This window comes from Octodon degus, unplaced genomic scaffold, assembly GCF_000260255.1.
Source record: "Octodon degus isolate 3935 unplaced genomic scaffold, OctDeg1.0 scaffold00053, whole genome shotgun sequence".
Lineage (NCBI taxonomy): Eukaryota > Metazoa > Chordata > Mammalia > Rodentia > Octodontidae > Octodon > Octodon degus.
In genome coordinates, this window is record NW_004524629.1 from 12,110,618 (window position 1) to 12,136,018 (window position 25,401).

General features: G+C 37.8%; 1 protein-coding gene across 1 annotated transcript in view; it reads right to left on the reverse strand.

Annotated features, from left to right (window-relative positions):
- The window catches only part of Igsf11 (immunoglobulin superfamily member 11), a 160,237-nt gene that overhangs the window by 61,611 nt on the left and 73,225 nt on the right, over positions 1-25,401 (reverse strand). The gene's annotated exons all lie outside the window — the stretch shown is intronic.

Genomic DNA, 25,401 nt, shown 5'->3' on the forward strand with positions numbered 1-25,401 from the left:
ATCCGAGGGCACAGACTTGTATGGGTCCTGGCCAATGCCACTGTATACCTGGCAGCCAACCACAGAAAACACTGGTCACAGAGCGGACACCGAGAAATGAAGTTTCTGCCCTTGGAAATTGAAAGACTAAAGGAAATACAGATGCTAGCTGACAAACAAGAAAATGAGCACAATGCAAAAGATGCACTCTGTTGTTCTTTTCTTTGGATGAAATACTTTTGATTATGAGTTTTCCTTATAATTTGAGGGGTATTATACAGATTACAGCTGTCTAGGAATCATTAGCCTGTAAGTGAACTGCTCAGCTCTCCCAACCCAGATAGAACCAAGGATAGCTGGTAGCACACAACCTACACACAGGGCCCAAGAAAAGCTGAGAGGGGCAACCCTCCCAGGAGTCCAAGGACTTTGTAATCTGAGGTATAGGTGATCTGCAGGTTCCTGGTCCAGTTATCCAGTCCTGCAAATTCTGATTTTTTATGGGGGATTTCAATTGAATTTTGAACAAAATGATTTTCAAAGAAGCTGGTGTACTCCTAATTTCTTTGGCATGAAGAAAAATGACAGTGAACTAGAGAACGCTCAGCAAAGCATACAGATTAGCACTTTCTGCAGAGCTACAGGTTTTCTGGAAAAATACAGCTGTTTCCAGAAACCATTTCAGCTGGATGACAGTTAGAGAGTGAAAGTACCCAGCTCTACCCTGGTCACACTGACAAAAGAATCATGCGGTAAAGCGTGTGCTTCCACCTCTTCTAAATTAAAAGGCTGGGAAGCTGGAATGCACACAGCTCTAACGTGCATCACTACTTAGTGCGTTCCTTCCAAACAATTGTTAATGTTAGTCTTTTCTTTCTTCCCCTCCCAAAGCACTTCTCAGAGAACTACACTGGGCATTTTTTGGCACATCACTTGCCTCTGACACACTGACCGTCAGGCCAATTTCCAGCACCCTGTGAGCGGCAGTGATGCTCACCCTTCACAGAACTGCATGGCTCATCAAGTAGGGTCCTACCAATTTGGTTTGAAACTGTCTCACTGCTATTTGTTTCTCAATAAAATTATGGGAAAAAATAATAAAAAACCAAACTAAAAAAAAAATAACTAAATACATGAAGAAATTTTAAAAATTAAAAAAAAATAAAGAATTGCATGGCTCTTCACAGCTGCCTGTGGTTTGAGCTCAAGCCACACCGAGGACAGGGGCAAGATGGCCTGTAACTAGTTAATGGTCATGCAAGGACCTAAAAAAGTGGAACACACCATGGAAGTCCTGATCCTCACCCCACTCCTATCCCTGTGAAGAGTCCATCCATGACATAAGATATTTTCAAAAGATATTTCATCCAGTAATCAGGTTCAGAAGCTGCAAAGCTTGCAAGACACTCTCCTGCAACTCCTGTTGTGCAGAATGCCAGACTCTGACCACTATGAAACCCTCCCACTGGCAGCAGTGTGCAGTTCTGTGCAAGTCACATGCTACAACTACCAAGCGCTCCAGCACAAAGCAGGAGCAGAGCTGCAAAAGCCTCGCCTCTGGCTCCTCAGACAGCTCCTGTGCTGGTGACTCCTCTGAGCTGAGCATTAAGGCTTTGTCCAGTTAGTATCATCACCTCCTTGTGAACTGAGGAGGGAACTGAGCTAAAGGCTATGGGCTGACTGACAACAAAAGAATATATGTAGAATCTCAGCATTTAGAGAAATTTGTTACCCAGATGAGGTGTCAGAAAAGAGCAGTATTAATAAATGAAGTATTTGTTGACCTCCCTCCACATACACACAAAGAAATACTTTTTTTTTCCTAACACCAACTTCTTGATGAGAATGCCCTCAAGATAATGACCTGACCCCTTCAGCCAGATCTCCACTCTAAAGTAGACTCCAGTGAGGGCCATCACCTCATTCTCAGCAGAGACAATTAGTAAACAACAAAAATGCTACAGAGGTCAGAGATATGAAGAAGGCACAGGCTGAATAACCTATTTCTCAAATATGAGGTGTTTGCTCTAGTTTTAATTACCATTCTACACTTCATGGAGGGAGTTCTAAAGGGTGCATGCATACATACACAGTATGCATGTGTGTTACAATTATATGATTATGTACATAAAGTAACCATCTGAAGTATACAGTGAAACAAATAAAGAATTAAAATCAACAATTCACTTTAAAATTCTATTTTTTAATATTTTTTTTTGTACCAGGGATCAAACTCAGGACTTTGCACTTGTCAGGCAAGCATTTATTCCACTGAGCTATTTCCCTGGCCCTATTTTTTTAAATTTTATTTTAAAGAGAATAAACAATAAGAAAAAACAATAAAGATAGTACAGTTTCAAAACAAGAATTAGCATTTGAAAGCCTGTTTTAGATTCATACTAACATCTAATGGTAAGTGTCATTAAGCCAAAACGTGCTTCTGGGGACTGGGGAGATAGCTCGGTGGTTTAAATGTCTGCCTGGCAAGTTCAAGGACCCAGGTTCGATCCCTAGTACCACAGGCGCCAAAACCCCAAGTGCACCATTCAGGCCACCAAAACTGGGCATGGTGGCACACGCCTGTAATCCCAGCACTGGGCAGGCTGAGACAGCAGGATCACTATGAGTCCAAGCTTCATAGTGAGACCATGTACCAAATAGTTAAATAATTTATTTTTAATGTGCATCTGTTCTGGGTCTGTAATTGATTGGGGAATATACTTTTTATTTTTTTTTTAAATTTTTTTTATTTTTATTTATTTGAGAGAGAGAGAGAGAGAGAGAGAGAGAGAGAGAGAGAGAGAGTGGTGTGTGTGTGTGGCCAGCTCAGCCCACCAGGGGGCGGGGCTGGCTGGCATGTGGTGCTGGGGGATTGAACCGCGGTCCCTGATGCCTTGCCAAGCTTGTTCTAAGTAGGTGCTTTAGACCACTGAGCCATCTCTCCAGCCCCTATACTTTTTAAAAAAGAGAGAGAAAACAACTACCTCAGGCAGTGTGCATTAGTTCTGGTGCAGACACAAGGCAGCCTCTCCGGCCAGTGCAGTAATCATGTGGTCTTTCAGCGAGTTAGCTTTCATATAAGAGTGCTCTATAATTATCCAATACCTCAATTTTATAAGCAAGCTCTTAAACCAACTGTTTTTCTGCTGAGTAAAACTAAATACTCTGGTTACCTGAAGAAAAGAACATTTAAATTTCACAAGATTGTACCAACCTTTCCTTACTTTTTAGTTGAAGCCAGCTTAGGGTACCCTGGGGTTGGCACCCACAGTGAATTTATTATTCATTAGAGTATCAATTACCTGACTTTGTTCAAAAATCAAGTCAAAAACCAGATGGCATTTTCTGTTGTTATTCTCCAAGTCTACTTTTATAAACTTTAAAATTTTAAAAGTCTCTTTAAAACTATTTATTTTGGATAGCTTTACATATCACCTTCACAATTCCTTCTCAAAAAAAGGAGATTATACATTCAGTTTTCATATAAAAGTAAAAGTTTAATGTAAATCCTAGATGCCAGACATCAAAAACATGCATAATAAATATGCTGGATCATATGTATGTACATTAAATATATGCAGTATATATATTTAATTTGCATCTTTTAGAAAGTTAAACATTTGAAGAATGATCATTAATATCATTCACTCTAACTCTTTTATTTCATAAATAAAGAAACTTGGATCCATTAAAAATGAAATCATTTGTCTGAAATCAGCTGGTCACAGTGCTTAATTTCAGTTAAGTATTTTTCCACATTAGATTTGTTGCACAGAAGACAAAAACTTAAATACCTAATAATAAATCTCAAAATCATTTTAGTAATTGTATTAGATGTAAAAAGACTAAGAAATTTAATTTATTTTTGCAGTACCAGGGACTGAACTCAGGACCCTGTACTTGCCAGGCAGGCGCTTATTCTACTGAGCTATCTCCTGGCCCAGTAAATCTAATTTTAAAGCAAGCACTATCATATTAAAAAGCAACACATTCTGTAGCTAAACAAGTTAAAAAGAATTAAATTTATGAGAAATATATGCATATATAAAACATCTTTTATAGATAAGTAAGTGAAATAGGAAAAAAGATAAAACGAAAATATTAACCAAAGAAATCTGGGGTAATATAGCAAAAAAAATCTACTTCAAGAAAAGGATACCAAAGGGCAATCTGTAAGTAAAAAATTGAGACAAATTTCAAGACAAGGTTAAAAGTGAGCACTCTGTAATAATAAAAATATGAATTAAATAATAACCTTAAATGTTTTATAAATAATAAGGGACTTTCATGGCTTTGATTGTGGCTAAAGTGTGGGTTCAGAGTGAGGATCCCCACATGCCGGAGCCAGATTTGGATAGACTGCCTTCCCATCGGGGCTCCAGCAAGCACACAGAGGTGCTCACCCACTTCTCCAGATGTGCAGAAAGGGAAGGGCAGTGGCCAGGCTTCTCACTACCAGCAGTCAAAATCCAGCCAAATTCTTTACTAAAACTTGCCCATAATGACTACTGAGAAATATGCCATCCCACATGACTGAATTGGACAAGGTTTAAGTGACTCTTTAATGGTGCTTTGCCCCTCATGGTGCTGTGCAGGCTACATGCTGTGGCCAGTGAAGTGTGGCGGGCCGCCTCATCATCCTCCCCAGACCCAAATGGGATTGTGCTGTGAGCAGTGCAGGCCATGCAGAGAGGATTTCCCTAAATCACCTTTCAGCTTATTGAATGAGTCTGGCGGAAGCTGGGGACATGTCTTCTTGGAACTACGACGGTGGCGCACTGGGCCTGCATCGCTCCTCACCAACAGCCACAGCTGAGCCCAGGTAAGTGTGCCATAAGACTGGGGGACTAAGATAGGACGTAACAGCTCCACTGAGGCCTGTGCGGCTCCAGAGAAAATTCCTTCCCAGAAGTGACTACAAAACAGGTTACTCACTAACCACGACCTGAATCTGGCTGTTCTGTTCCTTTCACGAGAATGCTTTGCTCCCTCTTTTACAAGCCTTGCCTGCCTAGCCACTTATCTAGCACATCCCACCACCACCGTAATCCCCTCACTATTTTCCTCAATATGAATGTGATCAGTAAATACAGAGGTTTTGACTGTCTTGTGGCCTTTTATTCCTTGTGAACAACTGGCCATCTCAGATCCCTGTTGCATTGCTATTTGTCTCATTTATTTATCTATTTATCTATCTATCTATCTATTTAGTTATTTGGTACAGGGTCTTGCTACACAGCTCAGACTCGCTGTGATTCTCTTGTCTCAGGCTCCCCAGCACTGGTATTACAGGCATGCTCCCCCATACCCGGTTTCGGTGGCCAGTAAGGTACACGCAGGGTTTCAGGGCCTGCACAGCATGTAGTACTGGGATTCAAACCTGGGTCCTTGCACTTGCCAGGCAGGTGCTTACATTACTGAGCTATCTCCTTAGCTCCCTACTACTTGTCTCTTGTTCTTTCTTTTGCAGTATGTATAACATCTTACAGGAAACTGGGGACTCAATGAAGGTGTCCCTAATAATAAAGAAGGTAAAAGTTCTGTGGAATGCCTGTTCAAAAGTACATTGCAAAAAAACAAAAAATGTACATTGCAGCTGGAAGTAGTAAGGCATGCTGTAATCCCAGGACTCAGGAGGTTGAGACAGGATTCATAAAAATAAGTAAAGTTAATTCAGAACCAATGTACAGAGTTGCAAAAGTCAACTAGTACTTTGTGTGTGTGTGTGTGTGTGTGTTTAGTACAGGGTCCACAGGGTCTTACTACATAGATCAGACTTATAATGATCCTCCTGTGTTCAGCCTCCCAAGTGCTGGGAATACAGGTGCGCCACCATGCCCAGTCTCAGTCACCATCTCAGAGCACCCCGGGGGTGGGGCCAGCATGGCCCACCAGAGATTGAACCCCTGTCCTTGCATCTGCTTAAGCAGGCACTTTAATCTGCTGAGCTATCTGGCCGGCTAAAAGGCTGACCTTTTTAACACATACTTCCTTATCATTTTGTTGCACAAGTTCTTTTAGAAAATTTTGAATTTTTAAGGAGTCAAATTGTGGGCCTTTTTAAAATCTGTCTCCTTCCCTACATCCAAGTGTGCTTCTATTTGCTTGCTTTAGGGTTTTTGTCTAGTTTGTCAAGAACATCCTCTTCACTCTGTCTATATTTATCATGTTGTTCTCCTAAAAGCCCTCAAATCTGTATTATTAGGTTAGCAGTCTTCTCCAAGGCTTTCATGGTTCAACTGTGAATTAAATGCATGGAGGGCCAAGAGTGTTTTTCCTATAACCCTGAAATATCTGAGATGCAATTAAAGTATTACTTAGTGGAAAATTTGTAGCTCTGTATGTTTGTATTAGAAAAGTACAGAATGAAGCAAAACTATTAAGATTTACCAAAAGTAAATAAATCTAATACATTACAAGTACAAGCTATTCACATTTTAGTGTGAGAATTTTGTCTTAATTGGCATCAAAGATACACACATCTTAAGTATATGTCCTAATGGATTTGCATGAATACACCTGTGAAAACAAAACTGAACATAAATTAGAAACAGAACATCACCACTTTGAGGCCGTGTATCCAGAATGTTCCTAGAGCCTTGTGTGCTTGCAAGCAAGGGTTACGAAGATGATGGAATCATGGGAATGTACTAACTGCCTTGATGTTAGGAGGTGGACTCAGATCAGAAGATGCAGTCACTGAGCCTGTGACCTGGAAGGCTGTGTCTACCTCCTGGGCTCCTTCCTTCTCTCCACAGAGCAAGGATGGCTTTCCTGACCATACCTTACACTATACCTTCCTGCCTTAGAGCCAGCCAACTATACCAAAAGTGTAGGCCAAATTAAAACTATCCTCCTTCAATTTCTGGGTATCAGATATTATGTTCCAGCAACAGAGATAGCAAGACAACCAGAAGGACCTCTGCCTGAGGCCCTTCCTGGGGCTACAACTTGATAGAAACAGAATCATACTATATATTTTATATGTTTGGCTGCTTCTCTAACTGTTCCTGCTAAGACCTTACAGATTACTTAATAAGCCTGAATTTCACTTCTTCTAAGCTTTTGTGGTACTCTATCAAGGAATATAACATAGCTTATTCATCCCTTTTATTGTTAACAGGCGCTTGGAGTGTAAGCACATGCCCAGCTGTAGTACAATCACTCTAAAAACCTTTCTCTCTTTTTTTTTTGGCAGCAGATGAGGTGGTATACACCTGCAGCACTAACACTTAGGAGGCTGAGGCAGAAGGATCAAAAGTTTAAGTCCTGCCTGGGCAACTTAGCAAGATCCCAATTCAAAATAATAATAGTAGTAGTAGTAGTAGTAGTAGTAGTAATAATAATAATAATAATAATAATAATAATAATAATAGTATGTGCCAAGAGCTAGGAATGTAGCTCTGTAGCTCTGTGAAAAGGTCTTAGGCTCAGTGCCTACTAAGAACCCCTTTAAAAAGGTTAGCAATTTTGTGTCTGCAAAGCTTTATGTGTTTTAACCAATCTGACAGTTCAGATTGGAAACAGTACCAATTTGATTTTGGCACAGAGAGAACTATTATATGACTGATCTGTAAACTCTTCTTCATGTCTATTTTAGACAATGGATGAGTCACAGCCATTGCTTGACCAGTTTGCTCTCTGAGAAAGCCTAACAGAATGTTTTCTCTCCATGTGACTCTCCTTAGGCACACTCTACATCATCAACCACATTCCTCTGTGGCCCCATAATCTCCTTGCTCAGAAAATTTGGGACACAACTGAGTTACATGATGTTACAGTATAGGTTCTCCTATATCCTGAGTCTTCACTGACCTTGAAAGACTAGTGCCAAAATGTTGACTGTCCTTGCAGCCCTTCTTTGTCTCTAATTTTTGGTCTGCAAATTTAGGTTGTTAACCCTCCAGAAGAGAAGCTTATTTTTACCCTATAACATATGAGTTGGGTCTAACATATCTATGTGAATATCAAATATCTTAGGTATAACATGAAACAGGTATTTTCCATCAAGTATTGATATGTTAAATTTTAAGTCCCTGTAGAATATGAAAACAAAAATTAAAAAAGTTAGAAAAAATATGAATAAACAATTACATGGTGATCTATTATTAATCTCATGCTATGTATTAGATTTCTTCTCATGTACATGAACTGTCAGATTATAAGGTTTTCAATCTTCTGAATAACTCTGAGACAGTATAATCTTTTTAAATAAATTATATAAATTACCTAAGTCACACATTTACATGTTATATAAATGATATAGCTATATGTAATATATATATATATATAATATATATATTTTTATATATTTTATGTATGGATTCCAAACATACAAATTCTGTGAACTAGCAACTAAATTGTGTGTGTGTGCACATAAATAGACACATATTGACATACTGTGAAAGTTCTTTGCAAATGGTAAAATGTAGAATGCTATCAAAGAATTAAATGATACTGTATTTTTCTTGCAATCTTATCTTTAGATAATGTTCTTTATGCTAAAAATAAGGTATGGTAGTTTGTTACCTTTATGCTCAGAAAAATTTAAGGATCAAGGATATTTTTGTGTATGAATTATTTTTGATCTAGAAAGAAGAGTGAACAAGAAAAATTTGAATACAAAAAACCATGCTTGAATACTTGATATCTTGGTTTTCTAAATGGGTACTGTTTCTAATTGTTACTATACTCTCTTTAAAACAAACTTGAAAAAAAAAAGGTAAAAAATAGAGACAAGAATAAAACTTTAAGGTTTCTTGAAAGCAAGTGGAAATATCCAACAATATGTCCAATCTTACATATCTATATTTGTTAATCTGAGCAACAAATTTGATAAGACAATATATCAATCATTGTTAATCAGCTATTCTTCGTTTGAAAATCTGTAACATATGTATTGTTCTTTGTTGCCATTTCCTTGTCTGATTTTTGTTCTTGCTTTCCTTTTACTTTTCTTTTTTTATTTTTATTTTTATTATTTCCATAATTTTATTGAGAAACAAATAGCAATGAGACAGTTTCAAACCAAATTGGTAGGACAGTTTCAATAATTAACACATTGCATACATTATTCCTAGTGGTTAATTGCTGTACAAGATGCGGACATGATATCCTATTTACAAACACTATTAGAACAAATCCCTCTATTTATTAAGAGAATGTAAATATATATCTATTCTAACCATTTTGAATACACAGATACAAAATGGACATTCATCTGTATCCCCCTTTTTTTTTGTTTAGTTCCATTATTTGAATATTATAGGTGTGCTAACTCAGCAAAATATTCTAAAAGAGTCCAGTAGCCCATAATAGCATTGGGTCTTCCGCTACATTGGCAATGTCAGAAATTGGTGACCTGAGTCCCCCACAGTTCAACATAACAGCATGGCTTTACTTCTTATACTTCGTTTTTATACTTTTCTGATGGATGGTTAAGACCAAGATAAAGCAAGACCTATGCAACAAGAGTTGTAGCTTTTGTACCTGATAAGGTCAGTCAAATCCCCTCAGGATTTATCCCGAGACCCTGTACCTCAGATTGTAGATCCTTTGTCAGTGTCAGCCATGGGGATGAGTCATGACCATTGCTTATCCAGGGTGCTCTCTGTGAAAGCCTGAGAGAATGTTTTCTCTCCATGTGACTCTCCTCAGGCATCCTTTTACTTTTCAAAATAAAATTAAAATTAAAAAAAGAAAATTTTGAACAAGTACTAACATGTTATTTAAATTGATTTCATCTCTCACTCGCTGCAATGACACACTTTCATTGCTTCCTTAACTGGGTAGCATTTATGATTATAATCTCTGAGGAGAGTGGTTGTGGGTTTTTTTTTGAATTTAAGAAAAATATTTCTGAGATGAATATATAACACGAGATTAATAATAGATCGCCATTGTAAAAACATTATTTACAAACTTAAAATGAATACAACAATAAAAATTGTCTAAAATAGATATGAAAAAGAGTTTACAGATCAGTCATATATAGGGTGCAGGAGAATTGGTAGAGTATGCTGACAGAAATATTTTGCTGCTGCATACAGAAGAAAAATGGAAAGACTGCTTTTGTATACTTTTTTCTCAAGTGTTTAATTGTTTGCTCTATTTGGTGGGTTCTTTCCATTCTCATTCATGGAGCTGTGGTCATTTTGATCCCTCTCTAGAATATCTTCTAGTAGTCTGGGTAGGGTTGGCTTTGTCATCATTAAATTCTTCAGTTGTTCTTTGTCATGGAAGTATTTCACTTCTCCATTAAACTTGAAAGAGAGTTTTTCAGGGTATATCAGTCCAGGTTGGAATTTGTTTTCTTGCAAGACTTGAAATATTTTGCTCCATACTCTTCTTGTTTTGATGGCTTGTGAAGAGAAATCTGCCATTATTCTGATGGGTTTTCATTTAAATGTGATCTGTTTCTTTGCTTTAGTGGCTTTTATTATACTGTTTCTGTGCTGAATTTCTGGGATCTTGATTATTATATGTCTGGTGTGTTTCTTATTGGGTTGATATTATCTGGCGTTCTATAGTTCTATATGCTTCAATTACCTGAATATTAGATTGTTTCCCCATATTTGGAAAGTTTTCTGCTATTACTTCTGCCCATATTCTGTTTATATCATGTGTACTGACTCCTTTCTCACTGATGCCTATTAGTCTTACATTGTTCATCTTTGCATCATCATGCAGATGTTGAATTACTTTTTCCTGCATCCAAGTTACTTTTTTTTTTTTTTTTTTTTTTTTGGTGGAACCGGGGATTGAACTCAGGCCCTTGTGCTTGCCAAGGAAGCGCTTATCCACTGAGCCATCTCCCCAGCCCCATCCAAGTTACTTTTAAGAGATCTTTTCTTACCTTTTCACTAGCTGTAATGGTGTCTTCAAGGTCTGAAAGTCTATTTTCACTTTCATTCAAACAGTTTTGCCAGCTTGTGATTGAGATTTTAATTTTCTGTATATCACTTTGAATTTGCTTCATGCATTCTATTTCTTCCCTATGTTGCTTATTCAAGGATTTCATCATTTCTCTATTCACTTCTTTTTTATCAGTTTCTTTAGAAGCCCTTAGTAATTCTTTCATTACAGTTATTTCTTTTTTACTTCAGAAATTATTTCTGATCTGATTTCCTCTATACCTCTCTGCAGTTGTTTCTTTACTTCCAATGCTATTATTTCAGAGATTTCAGGTGTGTGCTTTCCAATTTCTTCTATGCTACTGTCTTCTGCATTTGTTCTGGCTGAAGTTGGAGCCTGAGACTGCATTTTGCTCCTTCTCTTTATCATTTTGTATAGCACTGTCTCTGATCTTTGGTGTAGAGCTTTTGGTAAGAGTTATTACCTTAGCACTAGGTCCAGATCTATCAAGTTCAAACTCATCCAGGTGGGTGTGGCTTAGGTCTGGCTTCTGTGCTCCACTTTTTCTTGCTGCAGGCCTTGAAAATGAACCCACTGTGCCACTCTGGCAAGATGAACCTCTCCTGAATCAGCTGGATAGGTCCTGCCTCTAGCCTCTCTGCAGGTAGTTCTGCCACAGGGTTCCACACGAGGTCTGTCTGATAGAGGAAGTTCCATACCGACACATGCCTGGCCTGGGTGTTGGCTGGAGTGAGGATCCAGGGGGTCCCAGGTAGTCCCACTCACACTCTGGGCCTGTGTGCTAAAGAGGGTCCTGCAGGCTCTGGGCAGTCCCACTCTCAAGCATATTGTTTAATGAAATAATCCAGGCACAGAAAGACAAACACTGCATGACTCACTGATATGTCACAACCCAAAGTTTATATAAATTGAACAGAAGGACTGGTTGGGAGGATAGGGAAATTGAGGAGATAGTGGTCAAAGGATAAAAAATTACAGTGAGGACAAACAGTTCAAGAGATGTATTATAGCTGTGCTGGCCCTGCCCATGGGGTGTGCTGAAACGGCAATTGAGACTGGATGTGGTGGCACATGCCTGTAATCCCAGCACTTGGGAGGCTGTAAACAGGAGAATCACTATGAATCCAAACTAGTAGTGAATCCTGAACACCCTTTAGACTCTTCCCTAAAATATAGAAGGGGGGAGGGGGGGTATTGTACAGCATGGTGGCTACAGTTATGGTGCAATATTCTTGAAAAATGCAAAGAGAATGGATATTAAGTGCCCTCCCCACAACTATGTGAGGCAATGAATTTTTAATTAGCTACATTTAAGCATCCACAATGTACTTATATGTCAATAATGTCCAGGATAAATAGAACTTTGTCTGTTAAATATTTAAATTCTTAAGGAATTCAAGGATCTTGAAAGGCCAGAGAAGGGGAGTACTTGTCTTCAGGAACACTGAGGATCAGGGGAGGTTCAGGAGCCCTATCCATGTGAGGACTTGGGCCTCTGAAAGAATCAATGTATGTGAAGGCAGCACTCTGCCCCAAACACTAGAATGAGGCTCTCACAAAGCGGGAGCTCACAGTAACCTTAAGGCTTTCAGGTAGTCTTTGGTGTCTAAACCTCACACTGAAGAGGGAGAAGATTGTGTGGTAAAGCTCTGGCCTGGGAAAATAGGCTGGTGGTCAATGAGTGCTGGGTGTCACACTAAACAAGGCCACTGGTCCTGCTCACTGCCTCACACTTACAAAATGCATCCCTACTTCCTCAAGAGGAAGTTACAGGAACCTTAAAAAAGGGGAGCTATACTTTAAAACACAGCAAATCTTTTAAAACTATAGACAGCAATGACTGTCCTGAAAAGTTTCAAAAGAACCAACAGGAAAAAGATCACTCTCTGACCCCCCAATTCAACAATCAGGGTGGATCAGGGAACATGGGTCATAGGGCACCACAGACAAGGAAAATCCTCCAAGCTACATGGACAATCTGTCCTAAAAAACCCAGCAGAGATCAACAAAAATCCTACTATAGGAACAGAGTCAGAAACTAGTCATTTACTATTATCCATATGCCAACACTGGAGTTGTTTTTCACTACCGGGCAGAGAAAAGTTATATTTCACCTCAGAGTTATCCAGAAGTTTAAGAAACCCCATGGGCAGTCTGAGTACTTACATCATTGGAAAGCAGTCCAATGCAAACACACAGAGACATAAAAAACATGCTTGAACACCATTTCAGAAGAGCTGTGTTGCCATCTAGGGATCTTTTACAATGAAGCATGCCTTTCAGAACTACAGCAAACCCCAGGGCTGAGATCTGCTGCAGATCTAAACAGTTTTACTTTTTCGTATGTTAGTTCCAACATTTTTGTGAGTTAGGTGGGATTGATGCTGATACCTTTGCTTTATATCCTGAGAAAGCAAGAAGCAGAATGGATTAAGTAACTTTCACAAAGTAATTCAAGAAATTTGTCAAAGCCAAAACTAAAATTCAAGTCTCATGACGTTCATTCTATTTTCACTATAACACAACCCTCCGACCCAAGAGTAAGGATTAAGCTAAAAGCAGTCCCAGGAAGATCAAAACGCATCTCCCAACTTCACCTCTGCAAGAAGAAATGCATTAACTCTAAAGTGAAAATAATATCTGAAATTAATTTGCCAAGTAAACTGGCCTCAGTCCCCAAATCAAAGGACTAGAATATATTCAAGTTGGCAGAAAGAAGGGACAATTAACAATGCAAAAACTCACTAAAGAGAGGACATACAAAGACTTAGCCTCATATTCTTTGAGTTATCAAAACAAGTATTAGGCCAGGGTTGGGGCAATAGCTCAGTGGCATAAGTAAGTGCAAGGTCCTGAGTTCAATCCTGGGTACCACAAAAAGAAAAAAATATAAACTTTTTCAGGCAAAATAGTTCATTCCCTCTGCTACAGATAACATTCACTACCATCAGTGCTTCCTACAACAGTGCCCAGGTGCTCCCTCTGTGTTCCATGCTCCATGAAAGAGTGTGGCTCTATCACGAATGGCAACAGGGGCACAATCCTACCTGCACACTAACCTGGAAGGCCCTAAGGACGTGATCTGCCATGCCACCCCATCACCATACCTTCTCTGTTAAGTTACAACATAGTAAGAGTTCTCTGAATCACTGCTAAATGATTAAAAGTATATCATTACTACACGATTCTAAGGATAGAAGATGAGCGTCACCATGAGACACAATGTTACTATGATAAATGAAAAAATTCTTAAGGCAATATGCATTTTAAGTATTTTGTGGAGAATACAGAAGGTTAAGTATTAATACATGTTGATATATTTCCTTAATAAGTAAAAGAATACATGAAACACATACATGTTCCAGTAGGATTTTCTTCTTCATGCCTACAGAAGTACTAATAATGTAGCCTCTGAAGGTCTTGGGGGAGAAACCACCATTTCTACTCTTCTATAAAATTTTCTCCACAAACTGAAGATTGTACTACTGGATTACATGCACCTTTTACTTTAAAAGATATTTGGAAAACAAGCTTATAAACTGCTGCTAGGGAGTAGAATAAAATATAAAACCTAAGTCACTTCACTGTGTGATACTAGCCTACTGGCTATGGATTGGCTATTTCTCAGTGAGATATGGAAAAAAAAGTTTTATAAGTGATTAACTCTCCCAAGTCATAATGGTAATACTCTGGATCTATATTAGCCAATGTGGCAGCCACTGGCACCTGGATTATCAAGTGTAACTGAGAATCTGAATTTTCATTTTATAACTGATTTAAATCTAAATATCTACACACTGCTAATGGTTAGCATATTGATAGCATGGCTTTAGACAATTAATCCTTTTATAGAGCTAAAGTATTTTATCATATATGTATCCTTTATATAATGGACTGCAACTGGTGACCTCTGGATCAAACTTGGGTGACACATGAGTATGGCTTGGTGATTATCATTGTTTTATGTCTAATCTAAATTAAACACTTGTAGATAGGTATTTTCCAGTTATTCGCTACCTAATATTTTCTGGTTCTCTCTCCCTCTCTTTCCCTCCACTTCTCTCCCTCTGCCCCTCCCTCTCCATCTCTCTCTCTCACACACAAACACACACACCTTTTTATTTTATGGATATATATGCACCCATGTTATAGAAACATGAGTGTCTGCTTCTACGAAATACCAATTTTTAATATTATTTACCAGATTTCTTTTCATAAAACATCACTTCAAATAAACTTGCAGTAGTCCTACTTTTTAAAATATAACAATATTCCTAACTATATCTAGCCCTTTAATGGATATTTTCTATGAGTCAAGAATATTCTAAAGTTCTTCATTCAATCCTTATAACTTAAATAAGATAATGCAGTACTACATACTGTTATCCCTGTTTTAAAAATAAGGATGGTGATATAAGAATTAAGTAACTTCACAACTTGCTGCTAATAAATGATAGCCATTTTTTAAAAAATTTTATGTTAGAGAAGTTTTACGTTCAAGCAAAATTTAGAAGATGGAACTGACACTTAACAACCCCCTACACACAGAGAGATACTCTTCACTGTCAACACTCCCAGCAGCATAGATCAGGCACTATGTGGTGGACCTACACTGACAGCATGGTCACTCAACGTCCACAGCTTACATAACAATTCATACCTATTGTATGTTACACAGGTTTGCACAAATTTATAATGATATGTACCTAGTGTAAGTGTCTAAGTCCACTTGTACTTCTATAATGTAATACCTAAGACTCAATAATTTATAAAGAAATTTATAAGGGCTGGCCAGTTAGCTCAACAGACTAAAATGCCTACTTAGGCAGATGCGGGGATGGGGGTTTGATCCCCTGCATGCTGTGCTGGCCCTAACCTTGGGGCATGCTGAGAGGGCAACTGAGACTGGACATGGTGGTGTGCACCTATAATCCCAGTGCTTGGGAGGCTGAAAACAGGAGGATCATTTTGAGTCCAATGTGTAGTGAGACCTTGTAGATCCTGTACTAAATACATTTAAAAAACAAAAGAAATTTATAAACATGAGTGAACATACATCACTATGGTCTGATGGTTTTAATTATTCTAATAAGATACCCCAAAAGGTGCATTTTACTGGGCCGAATGGGACCTCTACTCCTAGTTTTTTTGAGGAGTCACCACACTGATTTCCATACTGGTTGCAACAATCTACACTCCCACCAACAGTGGAGAAGGTTCCTTTTTCCCCACATCCCCTCTATCATTTATCATTGGTTGAATTCATGATAACAGCCAATCTTTCTGGGTGAAAACCTCAATGCTGCTTTAATTTGCATCTCTCAAACAACCAACGATGCTGAAATTTTTTCTTATATTTATTTGCTATTTCTATTTCTTCATCTGAGAAGCATGTGTTCATCTCAAATGTCCATTTTTGGATTGGGTCTTTAAATTTATGGTGTTTGATTTTTTTTTCTTTTATATATTGTGGAGATAAGTCTGTTGTCTGAGGGACAGTTGACTAACATTTCCCCTTCTGTGGGTTTCCTTTTGATTTCTTTTGCTGTGAAAAAGCTTTTTAATAAGATGAGATACTAGTTGATTCTTTAAAGCATTTCCCATGCAGCTTGATTTTTGTTGATGAACTCTCTGCTTATGCTTATGTCTTCAAGATTTCTACCTACTTTCTCTTTCAGTATACTTAGTCTTTCTGTTCTAATATTTAGATCTTTGATCCACTTTAACCTTAATTTAGCACATGGTGACAGACATGAGTTGAGTTTCAGTCTTCAACATGTTGAAATCCAGTTTTTCTAGCACCTCTTGTTAATGAGGCTATCTTTCTACCAGTGAATATGTTTATCCCTATGTCAAAGATAAGGTGTCTGAATGTGTTTGTTGTTGTGTCTGCATCTTCTAATCTATTCCACTGATCCTTAGGTCTGTATTTATGCCAGTACTATGGTGATTTTATCACAGTAGCTTTAGAGTATAATTTCAAGTTAGGGATTGTGATGTTTCCTGACTTGCTCTGTCATAGCTAAATCTTGGAAACAACCCAAATGCCCAAGGAATGAATAAAAAAATGCAGCTACAAAGGATAAACTTGATACATTTATATGGAAATGAATGCAATTTGAGACCATACTCATAAGTGAAATAAATCAGTCTTGCATGTGTAAATATATTGTCTCCATAGTATAACAATACTAAAGAATAATAAGATCAAAAATGTACATTAGATACTGTGAAATGGGAAGAAATTGCTCAAAAGAAAAAAGAAACTGGAATGAGGTAAGGGAGAAAAAAAGAAAGTATAGAGAAATATATTGCTATTAGTTCATTGAAAAGTTCATGCCTATTATGCTTAATTTTTCACGCCTATACCTTGTAACCTAAGCAACTATGTTGAAGATAACAATAAGCAATGCTATACAATAAGTATAACAATACTAACCATTGTTACTCTCCAACAATCTTGTTTTGAAATTTTATGCCATTCCTTTTATTGTTTTTTCTTTAAAATTAAAAAAGAACAAAAATTTATTTCTTCCCAGATCTAAATCTTTGGGAAATTGAAAATCAACTCCATGGCAAGTTCAGTGCTGGTGAGGACTCTGGTTTCTGCTCCCAAGATAATTCCTTGAGGACATACAGAGATATGACAGGAGGAATGGAAAGAGGGGAATGAAAGGCTTAAGCTATGTGCCACCAATTCTTTTACAAGGCACTAACTCATTCATGAGGGTTGAGCCTCCATGACTTGCTTTTATCCAAAATGCCTCTCATCCATCTTCACTCCAGCACAATAAGGACTTTCAACAGGATCTCTGGGAAACACATTGAAACCCAAGAGTATCTTCCACTGCTCTAAAAATCCTCTGGGCTTGGGGCCGGGGAGATGGCTCAGTAGAATAAGTGTTTCCCTGGCAAGCACGGGGGCCTGAGTTCAATCCTCGGTTCTGGAAAAAAAAAAAATCCTCTGGGCTCTACCTATTCATCCATAACTTCTGATAAACAATGATGCTTTTACTGTCTCCATGATCTTCTTTTGTCAGAAAGTCATATACTATGCTGTCTATTCATACTGACTTTTTTCACTTAGTAATGTATATTTAAACTTCTTATGTGCCTTTCATGGTTTGAAAGTTCATTTTCTTTTAACACTTAATATTTCATTGTTGGTTGTATCTCAGGTTATTTTTATGCATTGAATCCACTGAAGGATATAGTGTTTGTTTCCAAGGCTTATCAATTATGAATTAAGCTACTATCAACATCTGTGTACACATTTTTACATGGATACATTTTCCCTGTTCTGCTCAGAGATAACAAATCCCTATTTGTGCTTGTCTGAGTTGAGTCTAATCTCTCTCTTTCACTACAAAGGACACTGTAGTGATCTTTATAGCTACTATCTCTGGAACAAAGTCTGCCTCACTATTGTCAATAAGTATTTGAATGCTTTTTAAAAACAGGAGATCTTTGCCTTGTCCCTAATCTTAGTATGAAAGTTGCTAGTTTCTCACCCTTAAGTGTAACATTAGCCAGAGGTTTCTTGTAAATACTCTTAATCAATTTGGTGAAGTCCTCTTCCCTTACTAGCTTACAGAGTTTTTATCAAGATTTGTTCTGTCAAGTGCCCTTGCTGTATCTATTGATAGGACTTTCCTTCCTTAGCATTACAATGTGATAGATTATAGTGAATTTTAAATGCAAAACCAGCTTTCCATACTTGAGGAAAAAAACTCATTTGATCATGGCATAGGGTTATACATTGTAGGGTTCAATTTTCTGACACTGTATTTTGTAGAAGATTTTTGTTATTAGAGCTATTTGCCTATAGTTTTACTTATAATATTTTTCTAATTTGAGCATTAGGATAATTCTGGCTTCATAAAATCCATATGTATTCCTTCTGCTTTACTGAAAGATACTATAGAGAAGTGGTATAAATTTTTCTTTACATATTTGGTGAAAATGACCAGTGAACCCATCTGGGCCTGCTGCTGTTTTAAAAGATTAGTGTACTGGTAGTGTTCTCCAGAGAAACAGAACCAATACACACACACACACACACACACACACACACACACACACACACCCTATTCTAGACATATTGTGAGATACTAACTCCCTTGGTTAGAGGGTGAAAAGTCTCATGACCTGCAATACCAGAAAAGTCACTGGTATTCAGTCCACATTGGAATGCGAGAGAGCTGGGAGATCCGATTATGCTGATCCTAGTGTGAGTATAGATGACTTTACAAACAATATTAGCACAAACCTTCCTTTTCAATGAACTAAGAGAAACTAGCAGTATAACTATCTTAACTTCCTTTCCCCCACACCACAGTTTCTCTTTTCTTTTGAACAATTTCTTTCCTTGGGGCTGGTGAGATGGTTCAGTGGTCTAAAGCACCTACTTAGAACAAGCTTAGCAAAGCACAGGGACCGCGGTTCAATCCCCCAGCACTACATGCCAGCCAGCCCCCCCCCCCCCGTGGGCTGAGCTGGCTGCGGGCACACACGCACACACACACAAATAAATAAATAAATAAATAAATAAAACAATTTCTTTCCTAATTCAAACAAATACATACATACATAAAACAGATGATTTGCTCCAGCTTAAGCAGTAAGGGGACAGGGGGTCCTGGCCATCTTTTGTTTGACTTTTGGGCCTCAACTCATTGGACAATGCCCACTCACACTGGAGAAGACAATCTACTTAACTGATTCCACTGATTCAAGGCTAATCTCATCTAGAAACATCTTCATAGACATATGCAGAAAAACCATTTAGTCTGGATACCCACAGCCCACTCAACTTTACACATAAAATAAGCCACCACAGTTTTTCATCATTGATTCAATTTACTTGAAAGAGGTAGGCTGATATCTATTTTTCCTTGTGTAAAGTTTGGCAAACTAGAAAAAAAAAGGGGGGGGGGGGCGGCCTGATAGCTCAGTGGACTAAAGCGCCTGCTTAGGCAGAGTGCAGCAGCTGGGGTTCAAGCCCCAGAGTGCATGCCAGCCCCGCCCATGGGGCACACTGAGACGACAATTGAGACTGGGCATGGTGGTGTGTGCCTGTAATCCCAGCACTTGGGAGTTTGAAAACAGGAGAATCACTGAGTCCAATCTACATATATAGTGAGACCCTGTAGACCCTGTCATAAACACAGAAAAAAATAAAAATAAAAAATAAAGTTTGGCAAACAGTGGCTTTCAATAACTGGTCCATTTCATCTCAGTGAATGATTTTGCGGGCAGAGTTATTCACAATAATCCTTTATTAGACTAAAATTTTAATAAGAGAAGTCTGGCTCTAGCCTCCATGCATGCTCTTAACCAAAATGCTCTCCACTCTTCTCAGACTTATTTTCCCCAATTATCACTCATTTCACAAGGAACATACTTTATAATGTTTTCAATGTAATTATTAGTCCCTACTTTGTCCTTGTTTAGATGAAAGAAAGTAGTTTCTGCTTTGAAACAGCAATGAATTGCTAGCAAAGGCCTCAGTGGAAAGTGGCTTGCCTATAGACTAAATTACATGAAACTTTATCTGATTTGTTTTTGGTACCAGAAATCAAACTGAGGACCTTGCACTTGCCAGGCAGGTGCTGTGTCACTAGTTATCTATCTGGCTTCCCTACCTGATTTTCTTATTAACTAGAATAGGAAAAAGCCAGTATTTCTTTTCTAAAAGAACACTCCAAATTTCTACTTTTTCTACTGGAATGTTATATAGTCCAATTCCATTAGCAAAATAAAGGAAATCCTAAACTTAACACTGCTTATTCTACAATCACTTGCAAATGATCCATTTTCTGGTCTTTTTTAGAACCACAGCTACTGCCTCGAATTTCTTAATGATATTTCAAAGAAGGAGAGCAAAATGCAGTCTCACTAAATGAAAAATTAAGGTTCACATTAATCGTGCCAATAATGAACATCATTATTGTTCTTTCATAAAAGAGGGTAAATGAATAGAAGTTTACAAATGTGAGAATGAAGCAAGAGACCATTGTTAGTATCATCACTGTGACAACATTCATGTTCACCGGGGAAAGTGAGGGACCCTGTAGCCACATTTCCTTACTAAAGCATACAGTTTAGCCTTCCAGCCTTATTTTGTCACACTCTACTCAGAAATTATTTATGAGGAATACATCCAGGAATCCTTATACATTTCAATCATCTCCAACTTTCTCTAGTCAGTGGAATAAACAAGGACAGTGCTACAAGCAGCAAGGAACGGAAATTGTTACAAAGGATGCATATTCACTATAGTAACTTCGAGAAACACAAGCTTTTGGTGGTTATGACCGCCCTGCTGCTGGAATTAATTCAAAACTCAGAATGCCAGATTTAATTGCAGTGAGCAAAAGCTATGATAATGACAAGGTCAGCTTGTGACATGAAGGATTAATAAGTATATTTTATAATAGATGTTCTTCAACATTTAATTATCACCAAAGGCATTATTATAATTACAAAATGAAACACAAGTATAGATGAATGGAGAACAGCTATTTATTAAGGACAAGTTATGTCCTTAGCATCGAGTTAAGCATTGTGGAAAACACAAAAGCAGCAAATGAGATTCTCTATATTAATAGAAACCATCTCACTTCATGAATTCTAACGACTACAAGACTACCTCCTCCTTCTCCTTCTTGGTAGAATTTCTACATTTCCTAAATGCAATGGACTGTGGCAGTACCTACAAAATATTTATAGAGTAGCAAAGGCTGTCTCAGTGATACACAACGTTGGACAACATATGTTAACTACATGTTAAGAACCACATAGGGGAGGTGCTGTCTGTAACAGGTACAGAGTACATGCAGACCAACTACCCTCCCAAATATGTGAAAGATTTTCTTTAAATAGGGATCCAATTATGATGTCATTTACTCAATTAAGAGGCACAAATCTTTGCTTTGAGAAGTTATAAGCTCTTAAGATCCTTGACTCAGATCACAAATGCTGCTACATGTCAGAAATGCAAAAGACTGGCATGGTGTGGCTCCAAAGGAAATGACTGGACAGTCTGAGTCCTGGGAGAGACCTAGAGAGACAAAAGAGCTACTAGCAAGGTATAGAACCATACTCAAGGCAGAGACAAATTATTCAAGAGCTGTCAAGAGTTACCCAGGATGCAACAATAGGTGAGTGATAGCCAGGGAAAAAGTGACCCAAAGTATGACTACCAAAGCCATTTCTGGGTTGGTTGTCAATGTTCAAGTCACAAGGCAGCAGCTACTATAAACAATGAGAGATTTCCTTCAAATGGAATAAATAGACAATAAATAGGTATTATGAATTTCAGGGAGAGTAAGATCTGAGTTTTAATTAGAATAGGGGTGTGTGTGTGTGTGCTCGTGTGCATGCATGTGAGCACTTGTGTACGCACATGTATGTGAATGTACATGTGTGGCTAAATGCTGCAGCTGTTTATAAGAAATAATCAATGGTATATAAAAATGTTAAATCTAGACAAGGTAGTTTACTCCTTGGTAAAGAATCCTAAAAGATTACTATAATTAAAACACTAGGGCATTAAAAATCATTTCCATTATCTGGCCCAGAAATTTCATTTAAAAAATTCCAATAAAATATTTAAATATGCTATGATTCACAAAGAAACATGTATATTATTCCCTTATTTAAAATGGTGAAATTTTTCAGATAATCTAGATGGCAAGCAACAGATAAGTGATTTTATCAACAAATTATCATATAGTTATATTTTAATTTTAAAAAATTGGAGAAAAGGAAAAGCAATTATATGATAAAAAACAAAATATAAAGTTCCAGAAAAGTACTGTATGAAAAAATATGTATAATATATAATATAAAGGTATATAGCAATGCAAATAACCAAGAAAAAATGATATAGTATCTCTATTTCTCCTAACTACTAAGTATATAATTTAACAATATTAAGAGGGTACAGAAAGATAAATAATCACCTGTAGTAGTCAGAGATTAAGACCATGGTGCACATGTTTCTAATTTTCCTTTGCATTTATTATATTACCCTTTAAATAACAAAGTAAAGCTACAAGTCTACCTTTTGGCAGGGGTCATCTTTTGTGGAAAATACTAAATATTTGCTTTTCAAACACTCAGCTACACAAAGAAGATGCAGCTCCTTTAATTCTATTGCTCATTTAATTATCTCCAGGAGGCCCATCCTAGTTAGGTGGTGTGAAAGTAGACTTGCTAATCAGCATTTCAGTCTTATTTAAAGTGACCATTTGCTTTCAACATTCATATACTCTAAAATGTGATGTTCCAAAACATCTAGTTTGTTGGGCTCCCTTTGGACAACTCAAGTGTTGTCAGGACAGTCTCTTAGTACTGCACCCTGACACTGGCCAGGAAGATCCAGAGACAACACATAGGGGGCCTCTCATGAGCCTTCTGAGGAGGTAAATGAGGCCAGACTCAGCTGGGCCCTAGCCATGAATGCCGCTGTTCGCTACACAGCGGCTCTCTTCCTGGGACTGGTTCCTACCCAATGAACCGGCCCTGGGAGATTCTGGGGAGATTTGCTGGTACCCGCCTGTGTTCTCGACAGCAGGATCTGCTCAGGAAGACCTTCCTACCCAACACGCACTTCTGTGGTCCACGGGCTTTTCCACATAGCCAGGCAATGATCACTTCTCAAAACACAGGGCACGGTACAGCACACAAATGGGCAATTTTACAGCATGTAAATTATACCTTGAAAAGAGCTATTTGTAAAAAGTAGAAAAGGCAATTTGCCAAAACTCCTCACATTTAGAAAAGTCTCAAATTTAATGAATTAAACAATGAAGAAGTTAAAATTGAATAGAACAAAAAAAAAAAAAAGCTTCCAAAGAACACAAAAGGAATTTTAAAATGATTGAGAAGTTTTTGGCTGACGTGAATTGGCATCTGGTGGATAGCAAGGGAAGAGGAGTAAGTTCAAACAGTAATGGAGTATGCTATTTACAGTTAATTTAAAAATAATACAACTGACTAAAAGTCAGTTGGCTCCTTATTGGCATCCTGAAGCAGAAATTCTAAACATTATTAATGAATCCTTTCTGAGAAAATGTTAGTCTCAGCACTAAGTACTTGGCATAGTTATCCTTAATTGTAGTACCGTAAATGTTGGAGCAGCACACTTTCTTTTTTTATCTTTTAATAAATACCAATCACCACACAGAATCTATGCTAACTGTGGCTAACGTCAGGAGACTGTATGTATGGTGGTGTAGGGCTTGGCCCCTCCGCATAGGTGCAGCCAGTCCTCTCTCCAAGTCCCATGTCTCAACTCCATGTTCCTATGTTCACATAGTAGACCCTCCATGAACAATGAAATAAACACAGCTTCCATTATTTCAGTTCTATTCTCCCACTTTTAAATCACTCTCTGACACACACAAAGTTCATGTCTTTGGAAATGTGTCTTCACTGTAGCTCCCATACCTTTTCACTGGCCCTTTATTCACTTATCACATCAATGTAATTACAGCAACTTACGATCTCTTTTCCATATTGTTATACTTATTTTCTTACCAGCATGTTTATATTTTAGTTTTGTCATTTTATTTTTTCTTATTTTTTGTACCGGGAATCAAACTTGGGTTCTTATGCTTGCCAGGCAGATGTTTATGCCACTGAGTTATATCCCCAGCCCCTAACATGTTTATATTTTAATAAGAAAAATTTTTGTTTCATTTCATGATTGTTACTGAAAATAATTTCATCGTATGGAAGAGTATTAAATCAATCTATTCCAGTTGTCAAGTACTCTTTATAGGACGTTGACAGGACTATTTTACCAGAGAAATTAAGCGTACAGATGGATAAGTACTGGAGGACAATGACTTTGGGTTCATTTCAGATGTTGAGTTTGAAAGTTCCATAGAAAAGGCAGATGACAATGTTCAATAGGTAACCATAAATACAAGTAAAGAACAAAATCTAGAAGTCACAAACAAGTGGGCCACTATGGTCATGAAACAGAGCAAGAGATTGTTCAAGTAAAAGACAAAAACAAAATCTAGAACATGTGGGCACAGCTGAGTTGGCAGAGGAGGGGGAACCTGAGAAAGAACCTTACTATAGGGGTAAGGCAAGTACCTGAAGAATGCAGAAATGAAAAAAAAAGGATCACCACACGCAGAAAAAGCTATGGAATTGATTTGTGTGTTTCAGTGAACTTACAGTGAAACCTGCAAGGCAGCCACACTGGATCTAGCAACTAGGTAGTCTCTGGTGATACTCACCAAAACAGTTCCCAAACAGTAAATGACCTGGACACATGGCTGACTAGAATTAGAAACCCACAGTGCTGCTGCCAGGGCACCAAGGTGGGACTCTCTCATTTTGATGATTAGTAGAATGAGATCCCTGAACCAAAAGAAGCAAGATTATCTGGGGCACATAAATGCTTATAAGACATTCAGAATTTAAGGAGACAAAATTTAAGACTGTGCATCATTAGTAAATCACACACACACACACACACACACACACACACACACGGGCAAGCCTTAAACACACTAAAATTGGTGG